The sequence below is a fragment of the Pinus tabuliformis genome, chromosome J (genome assembly GCF_031772625.1).
Source record: "Pinus tabuliformis cultivar Carrire ecotype Pingquan chromosome J, CPIR1, whole genome shotgun sequence".
NCBI classification, from domain to species: Eukaryota; Viridiplantae; Streptophyta; class Pinopsida; order Pinales; family Pinaceae; genus Pinus; species Pinus tabuliformis.
The window spans coordinates 506,500,256-506,517,373 of record NC_142295.1 but is presented as its reverse complement, the minus strand read 5'-3'; positions in this window follow the sequence as shown (position 1 = coordinate 506,517,373).

The window sequence follows — 17,118 nt, the reverse complement described above, 5'->3', positions numbered from 1 at the left end:
GTCAGGTACGTGACCCACTAAAGGCACAGTGCCGCTAGGCAACGAGGAGTAATATAGGGTGCAGAAGGACAGTTGGTCCACTGTAACAATTCTCCCATCCAATGGAAAGCGGATGAGGCGGAAGACCGAAGACACAATGGAATTCATGGCATTAGTCTAACTGTGGCCCAAAAGCCTATTATGGTCGAGTTTACGATCTACGACTTCAATGTCTACCATTACTGTTTTCCCACTCAGAGTGATGGGGTAGTCAACAAGGTAACCTTTTGGGATGGATTTATGGCCATCAAATTCCTTGAGGGAATTCGATGGTGGAGAAAGGGTTGGAGAGCCTAAGGCAAGCCAATTGAATCTGACATGCCACAGGTTGAAGCAACTTCATCGATGACAATTCTATGTACTCCTCACCCTTTCGAAAATATTTGCACCTGAATGAAAGCTGGTGTGAAAGGGGAGGTTTACATTTGTCTATGTTGAAAATTGCAAGCATGGAGTCCTCAGGGTCGACTCCACCAATTTCCGAAGGCAGAGCTTTCCTTTGTGCTGGACAAGTTTTCAATACTTCAAGCACCAACATAGCTGACGATTCTTGCACAAAATATTCTACAATACCTTAGTTCTGGGCAGTATGTGCAGATGTATTATTCATTGTGTGACGAAGAGCCCCCTTTGGGGGGCAAATCAAAAGATCAACAACCGACCTTTCGATATGAAGATCATTAGGTAGCAGTGGGTTTTGACTTGTGGAGGCTTCCTTAGCATTAATTACTAAAGCTCCATAAGTTTTGGCTATGGTTTGAAGATCGGCTGCTTCAAAGGTGTAAACTGTAGATGGAACTTCACCAGCTTAAGTACGATGTGAACTACCATTTCCCCTTGCGGGGGTTGAGGTTGGTTTGCAATAAGATGTTGCTGCTGCTGAGTAGGGAAAGGGTTGTTTAGGACCTTGGGGTTCCAACAAGTGTCCTTTTGAGCAGGGAAATTTTGTCATTTGTGGAGACATGGATAATGATATGTCATATGGTCTTCCACATAGATTTTTCAAGGGAACTTGATAGCTTTGTCCTTTCCACTGTAAGGAAGCGCAGTAGCTTTCTGCTTTGGTTTGGACTACTTGGCTGAAAATTCTTTAGAAGGAGCGACATTTTTCTTATTGTTCTTTTTGTTACCACTTGGTTTTTGTGTAGACTGCATAGGTTTTATTGCGGCGGTAGGAAGAGCAGTCGATCGAGTAGTGGGGTCAACTGACAACTAGGTAATGTAATTGCTAATTTGTTTTACAACAGCCCCAGAGGTAGCACTGATAATACCATTAGCGTGCATATCGGGTTGCTGAGTATTGTGAGCATTGGATTTTCTAAGGGAATTAGGAATGACTTCGTATAATGTGCCAAACTGTGAATAAATGAAATCTAAGTGTTGGGCACAATGAATAGATTAGTCTTCTATGACTGCACCACCTAAGGCGACATATTTAGCGATTTGAGGGAGAAGATATTTGCAAAACCAATCCGCTAATAGATAGACTCGGAAGGGAGCTTTGACTAGCCTCCAACTACGTCTCCATTCATGGATGTAATTAGAGATGCGGGTGGCGGTGTCCTGACATAAATAAGTAAGGAGTTCCATACCAATTATATAGCAGATGGGGAGCTGAAAGTGCTTTAAAAATTCCATCGCTAAAGCACCAAAGGTATTGACTAACGCGCATGGTATCTCAATGTACCACTTGGATGCATTGCCAGTAAGGGCATGGGGAAAGACATGAAGTTAGATACTATCATCAACCATGGAGTTAGAAATGCACGATAAATGATAGGTGGTGATGTGCGTGCCCAGATCCTCCCCTTTTTTCCTTCGAACTTTAGGATGTCTATGGGAAATTTGTGCAGGATTGAAGGTCATAGTAAATTGTGATAGATATAGTCATTGGTGAGTTTGTACAAATCAGGGATGTCAAGTGTACCCAAGAAAGGCAAGGTATTTGATGCCCCCAATTCAGACCAAGGTGATGACAAATGACTTGAAGATCCTTGTAGCCCTCCCATCATATTGTTCACAACATTATACACAGGATGCATGGAATAAGAATTTCCTTGGGGGACAGTTTTATATTGTGGCTGTACATAGGGGTTGTTAGCACTACAAGAAAAAAGGTCATTGGTGAGGGTCATGGCCATGACAGACCTTTAAGTTCGTCTTTAAAAAAGCGTTGTTGTAAGTGTATATAGTGATGGTCCTTTAAGGTTTGTCACCAAAGCCATTTTCAATGACACTTTTGGTGAGGGTCATTAAAGGCCCATCACTAATTCTCTCTTTGATGACATTTTTGGTGAGGGTCGTTAAAGGCCCATCACTAATTCTCTCTTTGGTGACACTTCTAGTGACGATATTTTATTGACCGTCACCAATGATATTTTTGGTTACTTTTGGTGATGGTTAATAAATGTTAATCATAATTGATCATTGCAATGAGTTTTTGATGATGCTTCATGCCTGTGATAGACCTTTAAGGTCTGTCACCAATTTCACATATGGTGATGGCCTTTAAAAAATCATTGTTGTAAGTGTATATAGTGATGGTCCTTTAAGGTTTGTCACCAAAGTCATTTTCAATAACACTTTTGGTGAGGGTCGTTAAAGGCCCATCACTAATTCTCTCTTTGGTGACGCTTCTAGTGATGATATTGTATTGACCCTCACCAATTCTCCTTTTGGTTACTTCTAGTGACGGTAAAAAAATGTTCGTCATCATTGATCCTTCCAATGAGTTTTTTATGATGCTATGTACCTGTTACTATATTTTTTGTCAAAAGATATTGATTTAACACCATTGTTGTGGAGTATTTTTCATTATGTGTCCGAGGTCATAGTGGTTATAATAGTCAGTTAATTTGTTAAGAAGTAATTAGTGTGTATCATTTCCCTCAAGTCATAAGAATATAGTTTTCCTATGAGTCAACACATGATTCATCTCTATTAGGTCTATTATCTAGAAAATTTCTTTTAAATAAAGTTCCACTAGTGTGTCTAGGAACTATATTATTTAATACATAATCGAGCTCTATCAATTCTATTTATGAGAGAGACCTAGCACTCCTAAACACTCATGGCACACCTTAACATGCTTTGGAACAGTACATTAACATTCCTTGGCACCTCACATTTCTTGGAACATCTATGTACCTAGAACATCTTTCCATGAGTAGGATGCCCAAGCACATGTTGGCATGCCCTAGCATAGCATAGCACTCCATGTGTTGGCATGCCCTGTTGTTCCTAGCATGCCCTGGAACACCTTAGCATCATATCGCATTGACAAACATTAGCACTTGGCACACATTGGCATTTGGAATGTATTGGAACATATTATTAGTGTGCCTAGCATGCCCCTTTTGAAAAATATGAATTCCTGACTAATTAACCCTCTTATGTGTTCATTTCCTTTCATTTTAGCTTGGTTATTCCTTTTTTTGCCTTGATACTCCTTGAAACATATTGTCATTCTCTAGCACCCTACACATCCTAGCATGTCTTAGCACCTGACATGCCTTGGTGCTATTTGGCACATGTTAGCACACCCCGGAACTACCTAACACACTCTTGCACTTATTGACATTCCATGATATTCCCTGGAATGCCTTACCTGTGTTTAGCATACCTTGTCACTCCCTCCTTTGTGTGAAATATAGCCCTCATTGACACTACCCGACACACCCTCATATTCATTCAATTCCATGCATTTTGACCTAGTGCTCCCTTGTGTTGTCCTAGTTCTCCCTAACACTCCTCAGCATGCATTGGCACTCTCTAGCACACCTTACCACTCTTTTATACGCTCTTCCACTTCATAGCATGCATCGTACTCCCTGACGCACATTGGCACTTGGCATGTGTTGGCACTAGGCAAGCCTTAGCATGTTTGGCATGCATTGAGATGACTTGGTATGCTTTGGCATGGTTAAATATTAAAGTTATTTGAGACCAATTATTGGAAACTAGATGAGAAGAAGCAGAGGAAGATTTGGCACTTAGAATGCATTAACACTTGGCACTTGGCACCCATTGGCACCTAGTGTTGGTGCCAATGCCCATTTTGCACACCCTGGCACCTGACACATCTTGGACAGATGTCACCATAACACTCTAGCATGACTTAGTTCTACCTATCATACCATGTCATTCCCTCCTTAACACGCTTGGAACTCACTGACACTCCTTGTCACACACTCTTATTTATTCATTTCCACGCATTTTTACCTAGTGATCCCTTGTGTTTCCCTAGTACTCCCTAACACTCTTTAGCACGCATTGGTACACCTTGGAACTTGACACATCTTGGTATGATTACCTAGCATTCTAGCATGCCTTGGAACTACCTATCATACATTGTCACTCCATCCTTAGCACACCTGGAACTCACTGACACTTCATTTCCATGCATTTGAAATCGGTGCTCCCTTGTGTTTCCCTAGCACTTCGTCCTCACACTCCCTAGCATGTGTTCACACTACACCCTAGAACCTGACACATCTTGGCATGCCTATAATACCTTGGAATTGTCTAGCATGTTCTATTACTTCCTGACATTCCCTGCCACACCTTCATACTTGCTAACTTTAATTCCCTTGTAGATAGCCTTACTTTTTTTGCGACTTGGGTACCCAACATAGTCATTGGAAAAAAAAATGTTGTACCCAACCTAATGTTTCCCTTTCTCTGAAACTGCTTTTTCCAACCATAACCATAATATTGCCTCCTACAAGTATTATTCTTACCTTCTCCCAACACACTTTATCCTTGAGACACTTGGAATCAATTGACACTCCTTGGCAAACACTCTTATTTGTCCATTTCCATGCATTTTGACCTATTTGTCCCTTCTGATGTTTTTTTTCACTCCCTAACACTCCTCGGCATGCATTGAAATTGTCTAGCATGTGTTAGCATGCCTTTTCATTCCTTAGCATGCCCCGAAGCTCCTTAATTATCATGCCCTCACAACTACCCTTAGTTTTTTTGGGACTTGGGAACCCAACCAAGTCTTTCCTCGACTACAACAACCTGACCAAGTTATGGTTACTACAGCTAGATTGTGCCTTGTTCATCTAAGAAATAAATATAAATCATGTTAGGCTACTCATGTCCAATTTCAACTTATCCCACATAACAAGTTGCAAGTTACCAAGTCAAGGGTCGCATCTAACTATGGCCATAAAACAACTAAGCAACATAGTTTACATATTGACATGCCATAACACCTGCCACATGTAACAATCCCTTGGAAACATAGTTTACATCTTCTTGACTTGGGAGTTCTTCTTTTGTAAATGTGACCCTTGAATATGGCATGAAAACCCTCCCAAAAATTCTTAAATGATGGGAACTCCTCTTCATGTGTGAAGCCAGTGAAATATTTAATTTGTGCCTTAGGGAATGTAAAAGATACCCTTAATAGAAAACATGCATGCAAATTTGTAGCGAAGTACCCTAAATGTGAGATTTTTCCACTTGTGAAATTGTGCTTCCAAATATGTGAACTTAGCAACAAAACATGCCTTAAAATACATAATTTATATCAACATATCAAAGAAAAAGTAACACTTACGCTAGTCTTCCTCCGTTGGCAATTTGGTCCTTTTGTCACAAGGTATCTTCTCTTCTTTGGAAAGAGGACAAAAACAAGCTTTTAGATGTTTCTAAATGGAGTACTCTTCACCTATGTCCTTCTCATTTACACCACGTGATACAAATTCCAATTTTCATATTCTTGACTATGGTGTTCTTGTTTTATACATGTGACCCTTGACTATGCCATGAAATTCTCCAAAATATTCTTAAAGGATGGGAGCACCTCTTCATGCATGAAGCTAGTGGAATGCGAAAAGTCATCCAAAATTCCTCCAAATATGTGATTTTTGCCTTAGGAAATGTTAAAGGTACCCTCAATGGAAAAACACATAAATATTTTTGGCCAGGTGCCCTAAGTGTGAGATGTTGCCATCTGTACAATTGTGCCTCCTTTTGATGCTCAAATTGGCACCCTAATTGCACAAGACTCACAAGGTGTCACTTTCGGTCAACTCAAGGTTGTCGGCATTGTCACCTTTTCAACGAATCCTCTCACTTTGGATTACTTATTGAATGTTGGGGGTATCCCAAAGCATAAATTTATGGGGTCTTTTATGTGACTAGATCACTAGCACTGAAAACCATCTTTACATTGGATGGCTCAACATCTTGATGATCCCTATCCTATTGAACACAACTTTTGTTTTTGTTATTTCTTTAATTTCAACCCCCCCAGTAGATATATATTGATGGCGTTCATGAGCCTATTTCCGATTCTCTTCTTTATGGAAATAATATTATCTCCAACACCATTATTTGATGAATGGATACACAAAAGGGAACCTATGATCCAATCGTTCATGTTGTCAATGTAGTGCTCACATCAAAACAAACATTAAATGGTATATCATAGCCAAACACTCTATGATTGGTTTCAAAGATACCCAACCTATGACAACAAGCTACATTCTATTGCCAAAGCCTGTAAGCAGTGCAAGAATTATATTCTACCAAAGGAAGTGACCATCCACACCAATTGTAGGCCTTTGCCTACTCTAGATAATATTTGGGAGTTAGTGCCCTTAGATTTTATGTCATGTTTTCCCTCAACCGAGCATGGTAACAAATGTGTTTTTGTTGTTGTTGATTGCTTCCTTAGGATGTGATTTTTGGCTCCTTGTAAGACGATTGTCGCAACAAAATCCACTCATATTGAAATCCTTCCATATTTTCAACCTAAATTCGACATAACTCTTCATATTTCTATTGTCAGAAGCCTTTTCAAGTGTGCTTGGGGTCTCAATAATTGGCACAAATTGATGTATCTATATCCATGGTATAACACATGAAGATACCTCCTATAATTGGAACGAGATAAGTAAGTAAACCAATTTTGAGGAACGTATCCGAAAAATTCAACAATGCATTCATGATATTTTGTAGAAAGTTGCCAACTCCAAGTACAAGTAGATACACAATCCATTGGGTTCGACATAAGTTTTAGGTTGGTGACGAGTTATGGTTGGACTTGCATAAAGGGCAATTGACAAACTCCTCTAAGAAGCTCATACCACTTTGACACAAGCCTTACACTATCACTAAGGCTATGGGTGATAATTCTTTTGAGGATAGCCATAGGATGATTTATATTACATCAAAAGTAGGTATATGTTAAAATGATTTATGCTTGATGGGGTGTAGGCCTAGAAAATGTTCCTTAAAAAAATAAAAGAAATGATCACACCATTACCGACATAAATTATTGTGATATTATACTTGACAATAAATAACTACACAAACAATTTTAAAAATTGACATTTTTAAAATTTATTTTATATCAAAGCATATGGATCATTATGACTAAATTTTTTAAATATTACACCACTCTAATATTATTTCTCTTATGACTAATTTTTTAAATATTATCACTCTAATATTATTTCTCCTATGACTAAATTTTTTAAATATTATCACTCTAATATTATTTCTCTTACACGCTTCAAGTTCGAGAGATGAGAAGACCATTGCAAGCGGGACATATCTCTGCCTTGCTTGTTTTATAGTCCTCTCTACCTCAGATTTCCGTAATCCAAAAAATTTTTCTATCCATTTGGGGGATAGAATTTCCTTCACCAATGCGGGAGTGGGAGTGGGAGTGGGAGTAGGAGTGGGAGCGGTAGTGTAGTTTAACCACTCTTGCAATTGATATCGATCTAAAACCATACCCAAATGAAAGCACAGATGAATATGAGGGATCATATTCAATCCGCATCATCGTGGTTGTTGTGACAATGTTGTTGAAGGCATTAGGGTGAAAATGTCAACCGAGATGGATTGAATAAAACTCCACTGTGTGTTTCCAAGGCATTCAGGGATGGAACAAGAGGTATGAATTCAATATGCATATTTTTGGATTTGATGGCCTCCTATTATCTATTACTAGTGTTGTTGGTATGTATTGAGGACAAATATCATAACTCTTTTCGTTTATGTTCTTGTACTTCTTGGAGACATTCTCCTTAATCATGGTTTTTCCTGTGCATTTTTTTTACCAAGAAAAGGTTATATTTTTATTCATGGATATTATTCTAAAAGACTATATATATTCATCTATAGACGTTACCTATAAAAAACTATGCATCTTTTTCTTCTTTTTGTTGTTGCATACCTCTAGGTAGGCTGGCATATAGTTCTAATCCAAAAAATTAAACAATCCTCTCATACAAAAAATGTACATTCAACTATGAGAAATAAAAAAAGAATCCAAGAGTCCACTGATCAAAGGAAAGGCAAGTGGGAATATTCAGTGTGCATCCCATTTAAATCTTCTTAAACAATCCATTCCCCAGGCTAAAGCTTGAGACCTTTTGACAGGAGATCTTCCCCTTGACTTCATTCTCTGAAAATATGAGCAAAGGAAACTTGGGTAAGCCCCTCAGCAATACCAGGAATTTCCCCATTAGTGATGGTAGATATTTGTAGAGTATACTACATATTGAGTCATTTTATAGCACATTTATAATTGTCAAATATTAGAAATTCTGGGACCCCATATTCTACTGCTGGAGTTTAGATAAGATTTAGTGCCATCAGCTCAGCCTTGTTGTTGAACCCTTTACCAATGCCTACCTTAGATATGATTACATGAGACTCACTGGTATGCAAGATGTTTCTTTCCCCTCCCAGTAGGGCTCACCTTGAGAGGTGCTATCAAAATAGGCCTAAGACTTTGAGCGATCAATTTTATGTTCTGCAGCAGGACTAGAGTAGCACATTGGATAGGCTTGTTCATTAAATATTTCAAAGCGGAATGGTCCATGAAAAACTTGAATGGGCCTCCTATTAAATAGTTTATGAATTTCTGGAGTGAATATACTATCACAAGTGCCTCCCTCTCAATTGTAGTATAGTTCTTTTATACTGTGGACAATTTTCTACTAGTAAAATAAATCGGGTGGCTAAGGTTGCCTTCCCTCGACTGAGACAGAAAAAGCACCCAAAGATATGCCTGATGCATAAATGTGGACATGGAACTATTTTTTCCAGTTGGGGTAGATCAGGATCAATGTAATTACTAGTTTTTCTTTCAGTATGTTGAGTGCACCCTCACATTCGTCTAACCACACAAATCATCCAACCTTCCTCGATATCTTTCCCATCGGTGCAGTAATCGAGGCATAGTTGCGGATAAACCTCCTATAGTACCTCGTATGTCCCAGTGTGGATCTGAGCTATTTTACACCTGTGGGTGGGTCCATATTCATGATCACTGAAACTTTAGAAATATCTAAAAAAACTCCTTCTTTGTACACTATGTGGCCCAAAAGTGTGCCAAAGGGATTGTAAATATGCAGTACTTCTTCAAATTTAGCGAGATCTGTAGCTATATACATCAATCAAAAATGATTTTGAGTAGACTAGAGTGTTTCTTCAACTGATCCAGGTGGGTATTGGTGGCCACCCACCAAGTCCACTTGGACCCCCACCATTTTTTCTTTCAGCTTTTCAGTTTCCTTAATTGTAGCACAGTTTACTATTTTTAGAAGTTTTTTGGTTCCTGAACTTCCGAAGCCGTTTTGAGGCCTTAAATGAAGTTTTTGGGAAAATTGGGAGCAACATGGGTCCATGGACTGATGTTCCTCTTCCCAAAGTTGTAGTTCTCGGATAGATCTTTCTAACGAGATATTGTATGCATTAAACAAAGATCGTATGCCAAAGTTACGACCCTAAGAAGTTGATGTACCAACTTACCCAAAATGAGGCCCGTAATTTGGTGTTTCATCTTCTAGGGTTAGATTTTTGGATGTTAAGGGTTTTCCATTGTTTCTCAACAATAAATAGGCCTTTGAGCCTCATTGTAACACAGTTTAGAGGCAAGTAGCTGCCACATCTTTTCTTAGAGATAAGCTACCATCGCCCTAGCTGGTTTATTTCCAATTTTGTTTGTAAGCATATTTCATTATTTTACATTAATGAAATGAAGTATTATTTCCACTGCATCTCTGTGTTTATGGTTATCTCTATAATTTGTTGTGTTCCTATTTAAATCTGGATCAGTGGTATCATAGCGATCTGTTTTTTCTCTGTTTTTCTTTGCATGTCCCCAACAAGGTCAGGATATAAGGAGTTAGGGCTTGAACTGGTCGAACCTTTGCAAGACCAGCCTCGCAAATCCAGACGGCCTCCCATGGAAGATGAGAAGAAAGACTAGGGGGCAAGAGATCCTATCAAAATCTTGCTCGAAGAAGCCCTCAAGTGGCAAAGGAATGTGATGATGGATAGCTTTGCCTAGATGCTTCAGCACCTACCCAGAGGCGACACATTAGTTTCCAACATCTACTATGGAAACGCCACACTGTTTAAGGTACAAGTAAATTTTGAAATCCCCATATTCAAGGGTCAGATAGACATAGATGTTGTAGATAAATGGTTAAATCTGATATAGGGTTATTTTTTGTTCATGAATTTTCGAGTTGGGAAAAGATTGTTTTCGCTCTTCTCAAAGTAGCCCCCCAAGTCAAGTAATGGTGGGAAACCTACTGCGAGTAGAACGATGGAAGGATGGACTCACTGTTCTCAGCTGCACCCACTTGGAATTCATTCCAAGATGCAATTAAGGAGTAGTATTACCCTATCAAAAGCTACGAGGAAAAATACATAAAGTGGACCACATTGCAGCAGGGATGAGACCAAGATGTGCCAGAGTTCACAAACATTTTTCATAACCTTCGCACATTGTTGGGTATCAATGATTCTGAGCTGCATCTAGTACTCAAATACTATGGCTACCTACACAGATACATCCAGGAAGATATGGAGTTCTTGAACATCTCCTGACTCAGCACGGTGTGTCGATACGCTGTCAAATCGAGCAAAAGTTCAAACAGAAGAAGGGAGAGTTTGGATTTGCGAATTCGAAGACCAAGGGACAAAACTAAGGCAGGGTGCCCCAAGACAACCCATCGAAGCCGCAAGAAAAGAACAACACCACGAAGTCAAAGAAGGACACAGGAAAGTGGTGTGAGTTCCACAAAAGCCCCACTCACAACACAAGTGAGTGTCGGACCAAGTAGTCGTTGGTGCCCGAGTTAAAGGCTTTAGAATCAGATGCATGTTGCAACCCTGAGTTAGAACCTGACAAGGGGAATGCCAAAGGGAAGCAGATCATTGATGGAGAGCCCATCATCATTGTTGCCATCACCAACATCTGGATGAGTGAGCCCAAAGATCTAGAGGAGGGGGAGCATCTTTTGCACTCATAGATGTGGGTGAAGGGTTCACCGTTGTAATTCATTGTCGACAGTGGCAGCTAAAAGAACCTCATTTCAATAGAGGTTGTGAAGCGGATGGGTCTACTGACTACACCACACCCACAATGGTATAGGATTGGGTGGCTTCATGAAGGACGAGATCTCAAAGTTCACCAACAGTGCCACCTTCCCTATAGCATCAAGCCCTTCACAAATGAGGTATTGTGTGATGTTACACCTCTAAATGTTTGTGATGTATTATTGGGCTAGCCATACTTATGGAGGCGACAAGTTGTGTATGAGTCAAAGCCTCGTGCTGTCATTATTTCTTTGTGTAATTCATTATACAGGATAATGGAGGTAGCCCCACCTATCGCCACCTCTTTGATCGTTGCTAAGAATGGCAGCAAGCTCATCTCACAGACTACGAAATTTATTTTCTCTCCGGTTCGCTCCCAAAGTAAGGGGAAGATCGTTGCTACATTCACGAGCCCCACAAAGGGTTCCTCCATGCAGCAGCAGCAACAAAGGGATACAGCCATAATAGAACACAGGAACAACTTCTCCTCACCCACGGGGGTACCACACAAGTTTCAGGTGGGCGACAAAGTTTGGTTACATCTACAGAAAGAATGCCTTACAAGAGCCCATCAGAAGCTCAAACCACTTCGACATGGTCCTTACAGCAGTACCAATGTTGTGGGGAACAATGCTTTGGAGCACAAAATTCCCCCATTCCTTAGCTTGCACCTAGTGTTAAATGTGGACCGCCTTTAGCCATACTTTCCACCATTACTAGACACATCCAACATTGTAGAACAACTCACACTGATAGTGTTAAATCCAAATTGCATGGAACAAGCTGCGACTAATCAGATCATGGACACACAGATCAAGCACACTCGCTAGCAGTATATCCAACTGTATCGAGTTGTTAAAGTAGGCCAACTCCTTCACCAATGCAAGTGGCTCACTAGGGACCAAGTTTAGCAGAAGTTTCCTCATCTCATGGAGGAACTCAATGCAATGGGGACCATTGCTTCGTAAGGGGGAGGAATGATCTAGGTGGATATTGGTGGCCACCCACCAAGTCCACTTAGACCCCCACCATTGTTTCTTTCAACTTTTCAATTTCCTTAATTGTAGCACAGTTTACTATTTTTAGCAGTTTTTTAGGTCCTGAACTTCTAGAGTCGTTTTGAGGCCCTAAGCGACGTTTTTTGGGAAAACTGGGAGAAACATGGGTCCATGGATCAATGTTGCTCTCCCCAAAGTTGTAGTTCTAGGATAGATCTTTCTAACGAGATATTGTATGTGTCAAATGGAGATTGTATGCCAAAGTTACGACCCCGTGAAGTTGATGTACCAAATTACCCAAAACAGTGCCCACAATTTGGTGTTTCATCTTCTAGGGTTAGATTTTTGGATGTTAAGCGTTTTCCATTGTTTCTCAGCAATAAATAGGCCTTAGAGCCTCATTGTAACATAGTTTAGAGGCATGTAGCCACAACATATCTTCTTAGAGATAACCTAGCATTTCCCTAGCTGGTTTATTTCCAATTCTGTTTGTAAGCATATTTAAGTATTTTACATTAATGAAATGAAGTATTATTTTCACTGCATCTCTATGTTTATGGTTGTCTCTGTAATTTTTTGTGTTCCTATTTAAATCCGAATCAGTGGTATCAGAGTGGTCTGTTTTTCTTTGCATGTTCCCAACAAGGTCGAGATTTAAGAAGTTAGGGCTTGAACTGGTCGAACCTTTGCAAGACTAGCCTCAAAAATCTAGATGGCCTCCCATGGTGGATGAAAGGAAAGACGAGGGGGCAGGAGATCCTATCAAAATCTTACTCGAAGAAGTCCTTGAGTGGCAAAGGAACGCGATGATGGATAGCTTTGCACAGATGCTTTAGCGCCTACCTATAGGCGATGCATCAGCTTCCAACAACTACTTTAAAAATGCCACACCATTTAAGTTACAAGATACTTTTGAAATCCCCATATTCGAGGGTCAGATAGATGTAGATGTCGTAGATAAATGGTTAAATCTGCTAGAGGTTATTTTTCTGTTCATGAATTTTCAAGTCGGGAAAAGATTGTTTTCACTCTTCTCAAAGCAGCCCCCCCATGTCAAGGACTGGTGGGAAACCTACTGCAAGCAGAAGGATGGAAGGACAAACTCACTGTTCTCAGCCACACCCACTTGGAATTCATTCCGAGATGCCATTAAGGAGCAATGTTACCCTGTCAAAAGCTACGAGGATAAATACGTAAAGTGGACCACGCTGCAACAGGGATGAGACCAAGATGTGCCAGAGTTCACAAATATTTTTCATACCCTTCACACATAGTTGGGTAACAAGGATTCTGAGCTGCATCTAGTACTCAAATACCGCGGCTACCTACACAGATACATCTAGGAATAGATGGACTTCCTGAACATCTCCTTGCTCGGTACAATGTACCGATATGCTGTCAAATCGAGCAAAAGTTCAAACAGAAGAAGAGAGACTTTCGATTTGTGAATTCGAAGACCAAGGGACAAAGCCAAGGCAGGGTGGCCCAAGATAACCCATCAAAGCCACAAGAAAATAACAACACCAAGAAGTCAGAGAAGGACACAGGAAAGTGGTGTGAGTTTCATAAGAGCCCCACTCACAACACAAGTGAGTGTCGGACCAAGCAGTCGTTGGTGGCCGAGTTGAAGGCTTCAGAATCAGATGATTGTTCTGACCCTGAGTCAGAACCTGATAGGGGGAATGCCAAAGGGAAGCAGATCATTGATGTGGAGCCCAGTGTCACTGTTGCCACCGCCAAGATCCAGAAGAGTGAGCCCAAAGATCTAGAGGGGGGGAGCACCTTTTCCACTCACAGATGTGGGTGAAGGGTTTTCTGCTGCAATTCGTTGTCGACAGTGGCAGCCAAAAGAACCTCATTTAAGCAAAGGTTGTGAAGTGGTTGGGCCTACCGACTACACCATACCCATAGCTGTATTGTATCGGGTAGCTTCATGAAGGACGAGATCTCAAAGTTCACGAGAAGTGCTGCCTTCCCTATAATATCAAGCCCTCCACAGACAAGGTATTGTGTGATGTTACACCTTTATATTTTTGTGATGTATTATTGGGGCAACCATACTTGTGGAGGTGACATGGTGTGTATGATTCAAGGCCTCGTTCTGTCATTATTTCTTTGTGTAATTCATTATACAGGATACCAGAGGTAGCCCCACCTACCGCCACCTCTTTGATCACTGCTAAGAAAGGCAGCAAGCTCATCTCATAGGCCAGGAAATTTATTTTCTCTCTGGTTCGCTCCCAGAGTAAGGAGAAGATCATCACTACATCCATGACCCCCACGAATGGTTCCTCCATGCAGTAGCAACAATAAAGGGATATGGTCACAACAGAACACACGAACAACTTCTCCTCACCCATGGGGGTACCACACAAGTTTTAGGTGGGTGACAAAGTTTGGTTACATTTGCAGAAAGAACGCATTACAAGGGCCCATTAGAAGCTCAGACCACTCCGACATGGTCCTTACAACAATACCAAGGCTACGGGGAACAATGATTTGGAGCACAACATTCCCCCATTCCTTGTGCTGTACCCAGTGTTTAATGTGGACCGCCTTCGGCCATGCTTTCCACCAATACTAGACACATCTGACATTGCAGAACAACTCAAACCCACAAAGTTAAATCTAGATTGCACGGAACAAGTTGTGACTGATGGGATCATGGAAACATATATCAAGCACACTCGCCAGCAAAATATCAAACTATATCGAGTTGTTAAAGTAGGCCAACTCCTTCACCAGGGCAAGTGGCTCACCAAGGACCAAGTTCAACAGAAGTTTCCTCATCTCATGGAGGAATTCAATGCAATGGGGACCATTGCTTCCTAAGGGGGGAGGAATGATCCAGGTGGATATTGGTGGCCACCCACCAAGTCCACTTGGACCCCCACCATTGTTTCTTTCATCTTTTCAATTTCCTTAATTGTCGCACAATTTACTATTTTTAGTAGTTTTTCATGTCCTGAACTTTTGGAGCTGTTTTGAGGCCCTAAACGATGTTTTTTGGGAAAACTGGGAGAAACATGGGTCCATAAATCAACGTTGCTCTTCCCAAAGTTGTAGTTCTAGGATAGATCTTTCTAATGACATATTGTACACGTCAAATGGAGATCGTATGCCAAAGTTACGACCCCAGGAAGTTGATGTACCAACTTACCCAAAACGGGGTCCACAATTTGGCGTTTCATCTTGTAGGGTTATATTTTTGGATGTTAAGGGTTTTCCATTGTTTATTAGCAATAAATAGGCCTTCGAGCCTCATTGCAACATAGTTCAGAGGCATGTAGCCGCCACATCTCTTCTCAGAGATAAGCTACCATTGCCCTAGCTGGTTTATTTCCAATTCTGTTAGAAAGCATATTTCAGTATTTTATGTTAATTAAATGAAGTGTTATTTCCACTATATCTTTGTGTTTATGATTATCTCTGTAATTTTTTGCGTTCCTCTTTAAATCTAGATCATCAGCATACTATAAATTGTCAAGTCATCCATATAGAATTCTAGGAACATGTGGACGTAATCTCTAAAGGTGGAAATCACAATACTTGACAACACCATAGGTGCATTCTTGAGACCAAATGGCATAACATGATAGGAAAAGGATCCCCATTTCATGGTAAATGTAGTTTTATTCTTATCCTCTTTTACGATCCTAACTTAGTGATAACTAAAGAATCCATCAGTAAAAGATTAGGATTCATTCCCTACTACATTATCTAGAACCTCATCACTGAATGGTGTAGGAAAATTATCATGCACACAAGAGTTGTTCATAATGTGGTAGTCCACACAAATCCTTATCTCTATAATGTATTTATTTTTTCATATCACAATCAGACTTACCCACTCTGCCTTGTCCACGAGAAATATAAGCCCTACTTCTAGCATCTTGCGTATTTTTTTTTCACTTTCTCCTTAACCCTCAAGATCAGTGGGTATGGTTGATGATTTACTAGCTTTGCATCCGGTTTTAGCATGATTTTCATCTCCCCTATATCTCCCTTGGTCCCCTTGTTGCGGCCTTATAATTCTGCTACCGAAACATGGGGGATAACCACCTAGTCCAGAACTTAAGACAACTCCTTTTCTGTTTAAAGTGGTGGCTCTGACACAGGTTAATGGGACCAGTTTCCCAATATGAGTTTTAAGATGAGAGTGGGTTGTTCATGAGTGTTTTGCAATAGAATAATGATAATCTAAGTGACTTATTCTATGATGCAATTTCTCTAACTTAACTTATTCTAACATAAAACTGGGTGTTCTTGTATGGTATGCGATCTACAAAGATATCCTTTTAACATGTGATAATAAATATTGAACACAATTAAATGGAGATGATAACGTAAACGATAATTCCTTTGACTAAATAGTTAGTCAAAGAAATTTATAGAATATATCGCATGTTTAATGAATTATATATGAAAGTCAAAACTTTAGTTATGGCATCATACAAAAGTGAAACTAATGCTTCATAGAAACAATAAATCTCACATATAATTCATGAAAATAAAGCTTTTTCACTAATTAAATGTAGACAACATTATGCATACACGATAATAGTACCATATGTATTAAGTATCGATCATTTAAAAAATTACATAGGCCAACTTCTTCCTTCAAATCAAATTGTCTCCCAAGAATACAGAAGTGCATCAACAAAGGAAATTAGTTTGATATCTAAAAGAAAAGATCATGTTCCATCATTTCACCAAAACA